The 16,745-nt window shown below is 46.7% G+C and overlaps 1 pseudogene; it reads right to left on the bottom strand.

Annotated features, from left to right (window-relative positions):
• Positions 1-207: 207 nt before the first annotated feature.
• Positions 208-15,569, bottom strand: LOC147710104 (uncharacterized; annotated as a pseudogene).
• Between the last annotated feature and the right edge of the window lie 1,176 nt (positions 15,570-16,745).

Genomic DNA, 16,745 nt, shown 5'->3' with positions numbered 1-16,745 from the left:
ATGATTTCCTGGTGAGCTCAACCTGCTCTCTTCTCTTTGTATCTTTCTTCTCAAGTGAGGTGATATTGCTCTTCTTTTTTAGGCATTTTTGGCGTGCTGGTCTATGAGTCCCATCCTTTTTTAGCAAATGGGCTTCTCTCTTCCCCATGCCTCCTCTGGGGAGATGGCCTTCCTCCATCATCTGTGGTGAGTCTGGAACAGATTGTCTCATTTGACTATGATGTCCTGTTGCTCTGCTCCATCCCCTCCAATGGCTTTGCGTAGTCCGGCCCAGAACAGAGGCTGCTGTCCCAAGTCCTCCTCCCACTCCAGGTAGGTTTTCTTCTTCACCAGCTTGGCCAGTTGGTGGTAGCGGGAGAGGCTCCTCATGGACACTTTCTCCAGGAACCCCATCACCAAGGAATCCTTCCTCTCTGCCAGAAGGCGGTATGTGGCCATCCGCACTTCCAAGGAGCACCAGTGGCTGCGCAGGTAATGGCGGCTGATCAGACACACCACCCAGCGGCTCCTATAGATGCTGTCCATGATGTTATCCAAGATGTCTTTGCCCACCTCGAAGTCCCTTCCATGCAGACACACTTTAAAGAACGGCGGTCCCCTCTCTTCCAAGTTGGGCAGAAACTCACGGACAACCCAAGCCTCATCACAGCTGCTGTAAGAGACAAAGGCATCAAAGTCATATTGCCTCTTCCTGTCGCGTCTCCCACAATAGTTCCACCAGGTCCTGAGCATGTAGAAGAGATACAGGAGGTACCAGCGCACCCTGTGATACAGCAGGGCCGTGATCAGGAACAACATGTTGAAGGAGAACGTTCCAATGAAGAGTGGGTAACCTATCAGCAAGCTGCAGTCTTTCTCCAGGAAATTCAGGAAATTCAGATCCTGTGGCCCACTAGAACATGTCTGAAATCCCAGCTGTGGCACTCTCACTTGGGGGTGGGTGGTCACCCATTTTCTGATCCAGGCATCTTCACATAGACAGTCCAAGGATATATATCCTTCAGCTAGATGTACCGCAGACTTTCCGTGTGGTCGAGCAGACCCTCCTGTAGGGTTTTCACAGGCTGGAACTTGAAGGATAGGAGCTCCAGAGAGACAAGCTCTCTAAACATGGTGGCCGTAAAGTCCTCTATCCCAGAATCCTCCAGGATCAGGGTCCGAATGTGTGTCAGGTTCCAGAACAGCTGCTCAGGAGTCGGGAAATTCTTTTTTAAATCCAACCTTAGGTTTCTTAAATGGAGATGACGTAAATTGTGTAGATGCTGCAGGCTGTTATTAAAGGGGCTATAGGATTGATAGAAAGGCATATCTGCAGATGAACTGTAGTACAAATAATCAACGTCAGTAAAAGACGGGAGCCCCAAGCGTTCAGTCTCCTTGGTCCCAAGTGGTAGACATAGCACCATGTGGTTTTCATAGAGGTGAAGTTCTTTCACGAATTTGAAGGGCGGGTGTTTGCACGAGTCAATATTAACCACTGGAGCACTAATGTTAAGGAAAACAAGTAAACTGCAGTTATTTGTGCATTTCAGAGTTAGTGCAGACTTTGCTTCCAAGGTGAGAGTTGTGAGTTCTTTATGTTTGATTTAAAAATTCCCATGAGTCTCAAATGTGATGGATAGCGCCTGAAGCTGGTTCAGAGCGATCAGGGAGCTATTGTCAGTCTTCAGTAAGTTGATCCTGAGGCCCAGCACCCTGACACTACTCAAGTGCAGTCCAGCTTCAGAGATTGCAGCCTATCCAGACCAACAAAGGCGTCCTTATCCAGGGACACAAGGTAATTACTACTGAAATCCAGTGTCTCCAGATTTGCCAGGCAGAGGAGGCGCCCGGAGCCGATACTGGTGATGCGGTTGAAAGACATATCCAGGTGTGTGAGGTTGGACAGAACATTGGGGGTCCCAGGTGTGCACAGGTCTAGATTTTTTATCTTGTTTAGAGAGAGACCGAGGGACCTCAGGTTCAGCAGTTTCTTTGCCATTCGTGAAAGCTCTAAGGAGGTTGCCGGACATGTTGAGAGACAACAGCATGGAGCATCCTTCAAAGGTCTCAGGAGGAAGATATGAAATGAAGTTTTGAGCGACTGTCAAGTTCCTGACCTCCAGCCCAGACACAACAGTGTAGACAGCTCAAATCTTCAGATAGTCCTGATGTTTCATGGCATTTAGGGACAGCATTTCAATGCTCTTTATTCCAGACCGGAGAAGCTCGATGACCTTGAGACCTGTGGTGTCTACCCTGAGGAGAGTAAGATGAGGGAAGTTGCAAAATGCATTTTTCTCCACATGTTTAAGATCATTGCTTGTCAAATCGAGGGTGGAAATCCTTGGAGAGAAAAGTGTGCTCTTCGTGAGGTTGTTTGTCTCAATGCAGTCCACCTCCCGAGCTGCAACAATACCATTCCTCTTGATTTCCAGGACCTTCAGAGAGGCCAGGGACTGAAGCATAGTGGTCGGGCTGTACAGCCTGTGAACCTCATTCTCAGAAAGGGCTATTGTCTGTGTTCTATTTAAGGGTTTAAAAAGGTTTTCTTGAGAATGATCTCAGCGCCATTTCAGGCCTCTGCTGTCTAATCTGTGGTTTGAAGTGCAGGTCTCTGGGCCGTGGTTTGCTGTATCACCTTAAAAGTAAGTGAAACATCCCCTTCCTCTGTGCTTGTCTGAGGGATAAGGGAGGGCCCTATGAAAAAGGAACCGAGAGAGATAGAGATTTATAATTAGGAAAAAGAAGAACAGAGAGTCTGAGTGTATAAAAACAGAGCCAAGAGCAGTAATGTCCACTGCAACATGTTCATTCATGGGAATGTGAGACCGCCTTCCTATCCGTCATCGAACCCTGACCCTAATTAGAATTGTTACAAAGGCCCCGTACAGACCAAGAATCTTTATGCATTAGGTCCAAGCATTGGCTACTCCAGGAGCTGAGAATGAAATTCATGTTTACTGCGCCAGCCTCAAAGTCCTTAGACATCAACAACCGGCACAAGTCCACTCCACACTAAATACACCCAGAAATCTGCTTATTAGGAAGCTGGTGTTTACTGATGTTTCTGTGGCTGCAAAGTGAGAGAATTTTGTAAAGTGAACTCTCTGACAATCTTAATGGGAAGAGGAAGTGAAAGGGGAGGCCAAAGGATGTCCCTTCTAACACACAACAACTTTTAAATACAAGGTAATGAACTGTGCACTGAAGCATCGGTAATTCTGGAGTGTGATGGAAACAAAGATTTTAATAGGCTCAAAATAATCAAGACCCTACACTGAATGATGCGCAAAGGATAAATATTCGCTGAAACCTGATTTCCACGCATTATCATTTGTGTGCTGTATAGTTTTACCTGTAAAACCGCGCGTCGATGCAAATTTAGTAGCCATTTCAATGGAGAATGTGCGCACTATAACGGCTGCCTCACGGCGCTTTAGAAATATGTTTGCGACAGCGTGATCCAAAATGCAACACTGGTCCATACTCCACACTCACCACCGGCTCCATACTCCACCCTCACCATCGGTTCCATACTCCACCCTCACCACCAGCTCCATACTCCACCCTCACCACCAGCTCCATAATCCACCCTCACCACCGGCTCCATACTCCACCCTCACCACCGGCTCCATACTCCACCCTCACCACCAGCTCCATACTCCACCCTCACCACCGGCTCCATACTCTTCCTTCACCACCAGCTCCATACGCCACCCGCACCACCGGCTCCATACGCCACCCTCACCACCGGCTCCATACTCCTCCTTCACCACCAGCTCCATACGCCACCCGCACCACCGGCTCCATACTCCACCCTTAGCACCGGTCCATACTCCACTCTCACCACCGGCTCCATAGTCCACCCTCACCACCAGCTCCATACTCCACCCTCACCACCGGCTCCATACTCCTCCTTCACCACCAGCTCCATACGCCACCCGCACCACCGGCTCCATACGCCACCCTCACCACCGGCTCCATACTCCTCCTTCACTACCAGCTCCATACGCCACCCGCACCACCGGCTCCATACGCCACCCTCACCACCGGCTCCATACTCCTCCTTCACCACCAGCTCCATACTCCTCCCTCACCACCGGCTCTATACTCCACCCTCACCACCGGCTCCATACTCCACCCTCAACACTGATCCATACTCCACCCTCGCCACCGGCTCCATACTCCACCCTCACTGCCGGCTCCATACTCCACCCTCACCGCCGGCTCCATACTCCACCCTAGCCACCAGCTCCATACTCCACCCTTACCACCGGTCCGTACTCTTGATGTACAGAACATGACGCACTGCAACAGTCCATTCAATCTTCCTCACGCAGGGACATATCTCTGCCACGGATGGACCGACATTATTAGACACATGTAGACCTCTGATAGGTTTGCGCTGGGATAAACATACCGGATACCATGGAATGTTTGTGTTTGGAGCGCTTCCATTGGGATGACTGTAGATCCTGGGCCTGGAGCCCCTACGGAGACGTACCAACCCAGCAAATTTCTCAAAATGAAAGAGCCAGAAAGATCCACGGGTGAATTGGCTCGCTTGAATCCCAGCACGGTTTAATTTCCAGAATACCCACCCAATGTCACAGTATGGGTTGAAATCACTATTTCTTAAGTTTTCTGGGACTGAAAACTTCACAATTCAAGCAAGCTGCAAAATTCTCACCACCGAATGTTCCCACCCCCAATACAATGTGTGGATGAACAAGAGAAGGTGAGAACTATAATCATGTGAGGACCACTTAGAGACCACATTTGCTGCCCACCATCACAGTGTTGGCCAGTGTCTGACCATTAGAATAGGCGCACCCACACATGTGAGGGGTTGTTTATCTTGGTGGATGGGTGGAATGCAGGGTGGTGGGGCTTCTGCTGCTCTCCACACATTCTGTAATGTACTGCCACAGAGATGTGGGGACATTCTATTTGTGAACCAAAGTTTGATGCTTACAGGTAATGAAGGTAAGAAAGCGTAGAGGCATCTCTGTCACATCACTCAGGGTGACTCTGGTGGCTTTTATTGTGAAGTTTTGGGGGTTCGTAGGTTCCGGCCATCCCCAAGCCATTAACCGCAGCATCCATCTCCCAAAATTCAAATCAATATAAAGCTTTTTCTTGTGTTTTCCATGGACGCCTTCTTAGGCCTCTTCTATCCCAAGAGATGAGTCCACTCAAGCTTGTGGGGGCGGTGCTGATTGGGAGAAGTGTGGGAACAAAGAATGGAAGGACATTTGGTGTTGTCTACTGAATTTCCCTTTCCATTTGATTTTCTGTGCATCTCAGGATCCACAAACAATGTCTCAGTGACACAAATGACAGCCGCGCCTAAGCTCATTAATAAAAATACTCGGCTTCCTTTCACTTGATGTTTTATTGATTCCTGATCGAGGGGTGCCTGGTCATTACACTGTGAAACTCATTGTAAATCAGGGCTCGTCGCTGCCTTTGGATTTCTTGGGTTTTGATCAAGCCTCGAATGCTGCCCAGTCTGCACCAGGAAGAGGCTGATGGACAGAGCTGGGCTCTTTTGGGGGCCTCCCTTGTGTGCAAAACATTACCCATATCTCTTTCTTCCGCACTTACATTCGCTATTTTTTTTATTTCAACCCTGAGTTTGTGTTGGAATTCCTAATGGAATTTGCATATCTTACCTTACACAACAGTGGGCCTATCTCTCAGTAATCTAGAGGTTTCTGGCAGTTTTGGGGGTCTTTGTTGGTTCCAAACACACTCCCACCTAATGAAATCTGCCTGATGGTAAATGTTCAAAGGCGCCGAGCTGGAGTGACCTCAGTCCAGGGTCACGGGGGAGCTGGGGCCATGCTTTGATGGCTGTCGTCATAGTCCCAGGTCACACTGTGCACAGGGCCCTGATGACAGCTACAAACCCTTGTGGATATATTCGTCTTCACGAAAAACTTTTAATCTTTTGTTTAGAGAGCACAAGGCAGGTCCTAGTGCCAGGTCCCTTGTTTCACTTTTAGAGCTCCCAGCAGCCTCCCAGTGAGTGCTCAGGCCACTCAGAGCAGTGCGCCACAGCCCGCATGGCCACTGCTTCTACACTGTAGGACCCACTGAAGCGGCATTGTAGGTAAGTAGAACCTGCTTCATGGTCACCCCCACTTTTTGCTGATGTCATTATGTTTTTCTGATTTGTCTGACTGGGATCCTGCTAATCAGGACCCCAGTCTCTGTGCTTCTTCCCTAAATTGGACTATGGTAAGTACTTAGGTGCCCCCCACATTGGCTACTAGTGTACTCTTGTAAGTCCCTGGTATATGGTACTAAGATACCCAGGGCATAGGTACACCAATGGCCCCCCAGGGGCTGAAGCATTAATTATGCCATCAATGAGAGATCACTCAAATTGTGATTACAGGCCTGCCATTGCAGCCTCTGTAAGCTGGTGCTAGCATCACTTACGACAAATATAAGTTTCCTTATATCTGAGGTCACTGCACCTAAAACCTATGTCACCCCAAAGGTAAGCCTTAAAATCCTGAAGGCAGGGTGCTTGGTTATAAGTGTCAGTGTGCCCATGCATGAGCAGGACACCCCTACAATCCTCGGAGTCCATTCTACTGGGTTGTAAGTGCATCAGCCATTAGGACACATAGAGTGGCCATGAGTCATACGCAATGGCTAACTCTAAACTGCCTGTAATGAACTCTGGCGTGTTTGGTATCAAAGATGTTGGCATCATATCCCAACACCCGGTGTTGGAGGTATGATTTCATGCACTGTGGGGCCCCTTTCTGGAAGCCCTCAATGCACTCGGTACCCGCCTTCCAGATTGGACAGCAAATTATGGCTGCTGACGAACAAAGACAGAAATCTGCCCTCCTGCTGCGGAGCCAAGCTCGATCAGGGGAAGGTAGACCAATCGGTTTCCTGTCACAGGGAGGTGTGACCACCTCCCAGACAGGACTCAGTGTATTGGGCCAAGGTGGGGGCACTTGCCAGCACCACTAGACTGCTTTGAAGGGCACATTTGGTGCCATCCTAGCATGCTCCAGTTTCAACCAGTTCAGGGAGCTGAGGCTCCAGCTCTGGGGCGAAACTGGACAAAAGACATGGGAGCATCCTCCCCACTGTCCAGCCAATCCTGCGGGAGGGACCTCTGAATCCTCCCAACCCTTTCCTTAGAGTACTTAGGGCTTACCTGTGGGTGGTTCCTTAGATTCATCGTGGAACAAGATTCAGATCCGAAACCACTTAATCTTCAACCCTCTGGTCACTTTGGACTTCATTAGACTTTGGGAACCGAGACTGCAACTGGGAAGACTCCTGCTGTTCCTGGTCTCGTTGTCCTGCCAGTCTTCTGTGTTGTCTGTGCCTGTACTCCATACAGGTTCTTCTACAGGCCTGTGGACATCCAAGACACTCAAAGGAATCTTCCTTGGAGTGAAGGAGTCACTCCCATGCATCTGCAGGCATCACAACAAAGCTGACTGGTCTGCTTTTCCAGGTCTTTCAAGGACTTTGAAAGGTTCCGCAACACAGGTGGTGGTTCTACAACACCCTCCAGGCCGGCACTTTCTTCGCAGCAAGTTTGAAGCCAGTATCCTTTGTCGGAACCAATGGAGCAGTACCCTTGTGCATCGCTTGCTGACTCTCTTCCGTAAATCTTGTTAGCTGGAATTGCATACACTTAGCCTCATATTGTTTTAGTTACTTTTCCCAATTTACTGTGTGTTTTAAACTGCTCATTTGCACTGTGTTACGAGCTGGGAAGAGCTGTGTTAAAGCTCGGGGGGGAGATACTTTATCCACAAGTTAGCGCTCTAGTCTTTGACGCTAACGCACGTCATACTCACATCGATAAATTAGCCCATGATGCGACTGCGCTCCTGGGCCTTCCGTAAATCTTGTTAGCGAGAATTGCATTCACTTAGCCTCATATTGTTTTAGCTGCTTTTAACAATTTACTGAGTGTTTTAAACTGCTCAATTGCACTGTGTTACGAGCTGGGAAGAGCTGTGTTAAAGCTCGGGGGGGAGATACTTTACCCTCAAGTTAGCGCTCTAGTTTTTGACGCTAACACGCGTCATACTCGCATCGATAAATTGGCTGATGACATAATCGCGCAGCTGACGCGCACTGCGGGCGCGCCGTGCCTAAGGCAAGCCTGTCTGCACCCGTCCGCGCCCAAACGGGGCCAGGGGCAGAAACCGCCACCAGTTTTGGGAGGGACAGAATTACTTTTAATGCGGCACAAATCTACGATCTTAGAAGAGAGGCAGATAGTAAGTGTGCTCATGTTATGCTGCCAGGTAACACGAGCTTGCAATGTACTAATTGCAAATTCAACTTCCAAATCACCACTCGAAGCTTAGTAAATTCCCCCAATAAAAAACAGGTTAAGATGCTTCTACTTAACCGCTGCTCGCTCCCTAAACATTCTACTAACATGTATCTACTCCTTGAAGAGAGAAACCCTGACTTGCGTCCACAGCCAAAGGAAGGATGTATTAAGCACAGTTTGGACGATTTAAAGTCTTCTTCTATATTAACCTGCAAACACTGTCAGGTATCCATTCCCCTCCTAAACAAATTAGTGGGAAGCGACGTTCAAAATCAAAAACAGATAACAAAGAATCCCACTTTTGCTCTTATTAATGTTCGGTCATTGGCCAAACATAGGCAAGAAATTGCGGACTTAATTGTAGACAGGAATATTGACGTGATGTTCCTAACAGAGTCCTGGATGGACAAAACATCGGACCCAGATCTTGTCATAGCCATCCCAAAAGGATTCAAAGCCTATAGACAGGATAGATTAGGCAAAAGAGGAGGAGGAATTGCTATAATAGCCCGGGACACTTTTAAAATACGGATTACGACAATTCCTACCACGACATGTGAGTCGTTTCAGTATGATATCTACCTGTCCCCGTCTTACAACTTCAGAGGTGTATTATTATATAGACGACCTGAGACGCGGTCGGGATTTCTCATAGAAATTGCCACTATTCTAGAATCACTAGCAACCGAGAAATCTATAACATTGTTAGGAGATTATAATTTCCACTTAGACAGCCCTGAAGATAAAGACACCATGGCCCTTCAGTCAGAAATGGAGGTCTGCGGCCTGTCACAGTTGGTGACGGGACCTACCCATAACGCAGGCCACACCTTAGATGGTGTATTTACCAATTTATAAAACCTATTGATAACTGACGTCCTCCCTATGACTTGGACAGACCATCATCTAATATTAGGCACTATAAAAATTAGTGAGGCTCCCTCCCTTAAACTGCCCCCCTCAAGGCAGGAATATTTCAAAGTATGGAAAGATATTAGCATTTCTAATCTTGGAGTATCTCTGGACAACTCTAAACCTATTCTTTCTACTGACCCAGAGATTGCAACAATACAGTATCATGACTGGCTGGTTCACGCTACTAACGAACTAGTACCAATCAAACAAATGTCCAAAAACAGAAACTCTCCTTCGGCACCCTGGTACACAGAGGAACTTAGAAAACACAAACAGCTTTGTAGAAATAAGGAGAGGCACTGGAGGAGAAATTATGATGAGGAAAGTAAAGATGAGTACAAGAAGCTGCTAACTAAGTACAAGCTTTTGATCCTGGAAGCCAAAAAGAAATATTATAGGGAGCAACTTGAGAATTGTAGTAACTCTAACAAAAAGCTCTTTGACATAACTAAACAACTTGCAGGAGCAATTCCTGATCTGAATCCCCCAGCCTCACAAAAGTTTTGTGATTCAATAGCTACTTACTTTTTTACTAAAGTAAATGATATCTTTTCTTCATTTACTACTTTCGATAAACAAAAAAGTAATGATATAAAGAGGCCACATACTGACAAAACTTTCTCGCAGTTTGTGGAAATCTCGGAAAATCAAACCCAGGATATCATCAAATCCATTAAATCAGGCTCAGCACTGGACCCTTGTCCTTTGAAAACCTTACGCCCATTAATGGATATTTTGATTCCGGTTATAACCCAGATCTGCAACCTAATGTTCCAAACTGGAATCTTTCCCACCCCTCTAAAAAAAACCTTACTAAAGCCACTCCTGAAGAAATCTGGCCTAGATAAAGCGGAGTTAAAAAACTATAGGCCCATAGCTAACCTCCCATTCTTAGCAAAAGTGGCAGAAAAAGCCATGAACACTCAACTTGCGGAATTCATCGAGCAAAACCAGCTGCTCGATGAAACTCAATTTGGTTTCCGTAAGTTTCATGGTACAGAAACAGCGCTCATCAAGGCAGCAGATGACATCCGACTGATCCGAGATCAAGGGGGATCAGCACTATTGGTGCTTCTAGACCTGTCAGCTGCGTTCGACACGGTCGACCATAAGATCTTGGTCGACCGTGTCGAGGGGATGGGAATAAGGGGCCTAGCGAAGAATCTATTGACATCATTTCTGGCGGACAGATCTCAGGCAGTCGCTGTGGGACAATTCGAGTCAACAGAGTTGTCCTTGCCATGTGGGGTACCTCAAGGTTCATCCCTGAGTCCGACACTCTTTAATATCTATGTGTCGGACCTCGCAAAAACCATCAAAGCGCACGGGATGAACCTTACCTCATATGCTGACGACACCCAGTTGATTCTGACGATCAGAGATGATGGGGAAGAAGTAGCGCAGAGTTTTAAGGCAGGAATGCAGGCTATTGGCCGATGGATGTCCGAAAGTCGCTTAAAGCTGAATTCGGAAAAACCGAAGTGGTAACTGTCGGTCACCTCAGCCCCAGCTGGTCCTCGGCGTGGTGGCCACTATCTTTTGGAGCTCTGCCTAAACCAACTACGAAGGTGAGAAACTTAGGTGTCACCTCGATGATAATCTGAATTTTATGGCTCATGCCAATCAGACGACCTCGGTGGCTTTTTACAAATTACGGTTGGTAAAAAAGATCTTGCCATTTCTACCTGATTCTGTAGGCAGAACCTTGGTAAGTACCCTGGTCTTGTCGGCACTAGATTACTGCAATGGCTTGTTTGCCAATGCCCAAATTAGGGTCATAAAAAAATGCAGCTAGTGCAGAATGCTGCGGCCAGGCTACTCTCAGGTGTCCCCAGATTTAAACCAATAACTAACACCCTGAGAGAGCTTCATTGGCTTCCAGTAAAGAATCGAATAAAGTTTAAGACCTTGTGCATTGTGTACAAAGCCTTGCACCAACAAGCCCCGCAATTTCTGAGAAAACACCTCATGCCGTACCAACCTTCCCGACCACTTCGGTCCGCGAAGATGAACGATCTAGTAGTGCCACGTACTAGATTAGTAAACTGGGGAGACAGACGCTTTCTGGTTGCTGCCCCTAAATTGTGGAATACTCTTCCACAATCAATCAGAGCTAGCCCAAATCTGTTGTCATTCAGGAAACAGCTGAAAACATGGTTGTTTAACCTCTAAAAGCCTAGAAGCCAAAGTTAGGAGAGTTTGCAGACTACAGCGCCAAGACGCCTGCGGGCATTTGTTCGCGCTATATTAAATGTTAATAAATAAATAAATAAATAAATAAATAAATAAATGTTTTATTTCTAACAGAGACCTGGTTAAATAAAGAAGCAGATTATGCCATTGTCCAATCTCTTCCCTCAAATTATTAATCCAAAGGCTTGACCGCAATATAGGTCGTGGAGGTGGCTTGGCCATTATCTATAAGGACAACTTCACATGTAGAACAACCGCAAACCCCATCCCGACTGTGAAGTATGTCCTTTGTGATTGATTTCGCCACCCACGTACACATTTTCAGGGATTCTTGTTTACGGACCCCAGGCCCTTTTGACTTACCCGACGTTGGGGTAAATTTAGCCAGCGCCTCCCCCAACTTTACAATCTTGGGTTACTTTAACCTGAATTTTGATGATGATCAATCTGTTTCTTCATCAGAATTAGTTGATGAATTGTCAATGTTCCAACTCGTGCTAAAAGTGGACAGTTCCACCCATATTAAAGGCCACTTGTTGGACCCTATTTTTTCAAATATAAGTAATCTTTCACTAGAGGATGCTGTTCATATCCCTTGGTCAGACCACTTCTTACTCCCTTTCAATTGGCCACTACCAGATGCTATCCCACCAACTGTTAGAGCTACTAAATTTACCCGCAATTGGACGAAACTCCCCTTAAATATCTTGATAAGCAACCTTAGGGATACTTTTCCCTTATCTCACCCAAACCCCATCGTTGTTAATGACAATTTTAATAAGTGGCTCGAATCTTCACTCAACCTTGTCCTTCCAAGGAACGAGATCTCAGAAAAGGTGGGAGCAAAAAAAAAAATCCTTTGTATTCCCAAAAACTACGCAAACTAAAGCAAATATGTAAAAGACATGAAAGAAGCTGAAGGAAGGACTTCTCCGCTTCCAGTAAAGCCATCCAAATCGATACAAATTAAATAAAAAATGCTCAAGCCCTCTACTATCAAGAAAATATTTCAGCAACAAACACTTCCAGTGAGATATTTAAAATTGCCAAATCCCTTCTCACACCCCCCTAATGTCTCAGACAATGTTCAATTGCGGTGCGATCAAATTTCTGGTTTCTTTTCCACCTACTACAGATTCACAAGCGTCTGTATCAACTGATATAGTCACTCATCTTGATCCTGCTGGAGGAATTCCTGCCTCTGTATCTTACTACCCTGAAAGGGTTGCTGAGAGAGCTCAAATCAGGTTCCCCTTTAGATTCCACCCCACCCCCTACAATTCTCCATAAAATCTCAGAGGTGGTGTCAACAGTTATACTCAATTGTATAAATGCATCACTCAAGACAGGGATTGTGCCTCCCCAATGGAAACATGCAAGGGTCAAAGCACTCCTAAAGAAACTGAACCTGGATCCAAATACCTGGGGAAATTATCGACCAATTTCCTTACTGCCAGGAGTTAGTAAATAAGCAGAGAAATACATTAATTCGATTTTATCAGCCTTCTTGACTGACTGACTGAAACATTTATAAAGCGCTCGAATGCCGCGGCGTCTTGGCGCTGTAGTACAAGAAAGCGGTGTGAGCAAGCTTCTACTGCAGAGAGAAAAGCCAGGTTTTCAGTGCTTTTCTGAAACACGTTTTGGATTTTTGTGAGCGCAATGCGGGGGGCAGAGAGTTCCACAATCTAGCGGCTTGGTAGGAAAAGGATTTTCCACCCCAACAAGCTCTCCTAATTCTAGGTTGGCGAATTAAGTCTTGGTTGGCTGATCTCAAGGTGCGTGCTGGCAAGTACCGAGGAAGGAGTTTGGTAAGGTCATCAGGTCCCTTGCCATACAAGGACTTGTGGACCAGGCAGAGGGATTTAAACTGAATTCTGCTTCTGATTGGCAGCCAGTGCAGCTTGTGTATGGCTTTAGAGGTTGGGTGGCGACGTGGTAGGTTCAGCAGGACCCTGGCTGCGGCATTTTGGATTGCCTGTAGTTTTGTCAGCTGTTTTTCTCCTGTGCCCAGGTAGAGTGAGTTGCAATAGTCCACTCGGGACATTACCAGGGCACCCATCACCGTCTTTTTTAGTGTTGACGGAATGTATGGTAACACTTTTCTAAGGATCTTGATGGTATAAAAACAGGTGGAAGTCACCTGATTGATTTGCGCCTTGCACGAGAGATCTTTGTCTAGCATAAAACCAAGGTTCCTGACCTTGTCTGCAGGGTCAGGACATGAGCCCGCCTCAGGGGGCCACCAAAGGTCACTCCAAACGGAAGATTTTTGGCCGAACTCAATGATCTCGGTTTTATCCGTGTTCAATTTTAGAAAATTACCACTCATCCAATTTTTTACACAAATGAGGCAAGTCTTGAAACGCTCTGCTGTTGCTTCAATAGACTGGGATACTTGGAAAACAATAACCGTCTTCTTCCAACGCAGACTGGATTTAGACCCCAACAAGGCACAGAGACGGCCCTTCTGGGTGCGGTAGAGGAAATCAGGAAGACCCTGGATAATGGAGGCTGCTCTGACCTTATCTTATTGGACCTCAGCGCAGCCTTCAACACTGTAAATCTCCAGCTAATAATACAAAGACTGAGGGAGGCCGGAGTGACTGGTCTGGCACTAAAATGGCTACAGTCTTTCCTCCAAAACAGGGTCTTTACATTCTTCAAAGAGGAATGCTCTTCAAAACAAATACCGTTGACTTCTGGGGTCGCACAGGGATCTTCCCTAAGCCCCACTATCTTCAATGTCTATATGAGCTTGCTGGCTGAAAGGGTATGCCCATTTGGTGTACAGATCGTCACATACGCCGACGACACTCAGTTAATTATCTCCTTGAAGCAATTTAACCACCTTGACCCTGATCTAGCGACCTGCCTTGAGAAAGTCTTTAAATGGATGAGTGATTCTTTCATGAAACTCAATGGATCAAAGGCCGAACTCCTGCTTTTAGGGAAGTCTGCTCCCCCAAACATAGACCACCTCTGGCCTAGCTGCCTATCCCCCCCTGCCCCAAAAAAACAAATAATAAGTCTAGGAGTCTGGCTTGAAGATATTCTCAATTTTAAGGAACAATCACGCATAGTGGCAGCGAGTTGTTATGGTCTTCTAAGAATGTTTAGAAAGTTACTCCCCCTGCTCACTTTTGCTGCTAGACGACTGCTGGCTCAAGCCCTTGTACTTTCACAACTCGATTATGACACCACCAAAAGGCTTCAAATGGTACAGAACTGTGCGGCCCGCATGCTGTTGACCATTTTCAGATGATCCTGTGCAAGACCCGCTCTTGTTACCCTGCATTGGCTCCCTGTCCTGGAAAGAATTTGATTTAAGCCTCTGTGTATCACCTATAAGTCATTCTCTGGAAAGGATCCATCTCTGATCCATCGCTGGATCAAACCATATGTACCCAACAGAGCTCTTAGATCTGAGAACAAAGGTTTAATCTTAGTTCTCAAGATTAAACGTGCACGTAGTGGAGGATGACTGTTTACATACAATGCATCCAGACTTTGGAACAGTCTCCCTCTCCACTTATGCTCTGAACCTACCTACCTCAAGTTCAGAAAACTTTTGAAAACATTTCCCTTTCCTTAATCTCCTCACAGTTTACATGGTGGTCGTAGTGCAGGGATGCCCCTGGGTAACCATGTGCTTTATAAATGCTCTGTCATTCTTCATCAGAGATCTTCATGTTCCAAGAACCTCCAGCCTCAACCATCTCTTGCTCCAAGATCTGTGCCCCCAAGGCATCCTCTCCACTGTGTGCCTTCATCATTGATGAGCTGCTGCTGGAGGTCCTCTTGTGACTTCTGAGCCTCCGGCCTGTGGTTCCTCTTGATGGTCTTGTTTGGCTCCAGTGGGCTCTTCTGCTTGCTTGGGCCTGCTCTGACTTACATGTTCGTGGTGAGTCCCATGGACCTTGCTGATCCCGACATTGCACCTTTTTTTGTCTACGATGTTTGTTGCCATTGCCAAGGCTTGTTGGTGCTCCTGGCAGACACCAAAACCCTGGCTCTTGACATCTGACGTGTGACAGCTCATGATCAGCTCCTGGTCTTCCACAGCGTTGCCTGGTCCGCACACCTGCAGCTCTAAGATCTCCGTCAACTCTCCTGCATCTTCTGACATCGGTGGACATTCACCTTCCATGCCTCCTGGTTGCTCCTGAGTGGCATAGACCCTGTCCCTTCTGCTTGCAGGTAGTTCTCTTCCTGAAGCCACCTTTGGGTTCCATCGGACACTTTCACCTTCTTCACCAGCGGCATCTTCACTGAAGTCCTCCATTGTGGTCTACAGCGGTTTCCGACGTCACTTCACACGTATGCAGACGGCTTCCCTGGCGTAGGTATCCTGGTTACCAGTGTATCCATGGTTGAGGTGACTCTACAACCTTCCATCTTCCTCTGAGTTTCTTCAGGGTCCTCTAGGAAGGTCCCTTCTTAAAAACTGCAACCAAGACTTACACATTGACTTGTATAGAGTTCAAGGTGTGTTCCCACTCTGCACACGGCCCCGTGCGGTTCCTGGGTACTTACCTTGAGTGATTCCTTGGGTCCCAAGCTCTTCTACGTCTTCTAGGTCCAGTCTTGATTTAGGTCTTGGTTCACATTCCACTTTATTAATTTATAGTTTTGTGTCCCCTTGGGAACCACTCTGTATTTGTGCTACTTACTTGTTCTATTACTAAAGTATTGTGTGTATTGTGATTATATCTCTGAGTAGGAGATACTGCAATGTGTTAGTGAGTGTTGATAATACATACACATTTATATAACTACAGTGTGTGGTTCTTTTTCACTTAACCTGCACTATATGATTAGTACTGGTAAAGAAGCTGCTTTACACTCCTTCTGGACTAAGCCATAAGCCTGCTCTCCACAGCTACCTCTTAGAGAGCTTCTACGGTTGTCTAAGACCTCTAAAATCACCATAAGGGTTGTCTGGATTGGTGCAGGGACCTATATGAGCCCTCTTAGAGGTGGGCTCTAGAGATCTCCATTAGTCTGGAAGTCCTATAGGCAGACAGGGGCAGAGCCGGACATTCTGCAACCTGAGGTCCACTTACATAAGCGAGCACCATATACTAAGCCAGCCTCCTACAGGTATTGAGCAGACTGCGCCATTGTTGTATCACTCTGAGAAGACCGTCATAAGCGAGCACCATATACTAAGCCAGCCTCCTGCAGGTATTGTGCAGACTGCACCATTGTTGCATCACTCTGAGAAGACCGTCATAAGTGAGCAGCATATACTAAGCCAGCCTCCTACAGGTATTGAGCAGACTGCACCATTGTTGCATCACTCTGAGAAGACCGCCATAAGTGA

Source organism: Lissotriton vulgaris, chromosome 5 (genome assembly GCF_964263255.1).
Source record: "Lissotriton vulgaris chromosome 5, aLisVul1.2, whole genome shotgun sequence".
Classification (NCBI taxonomy): domain Eukaryota; kingdom Metazoa; phylum Chordata; class Amphibia; order Caudata; family Salamandridae; genus Lissotriton; species Lissotriton vulgaris.
This window is presented reverse-complemented; position numbering and strand designations above follow the sequence as displayed.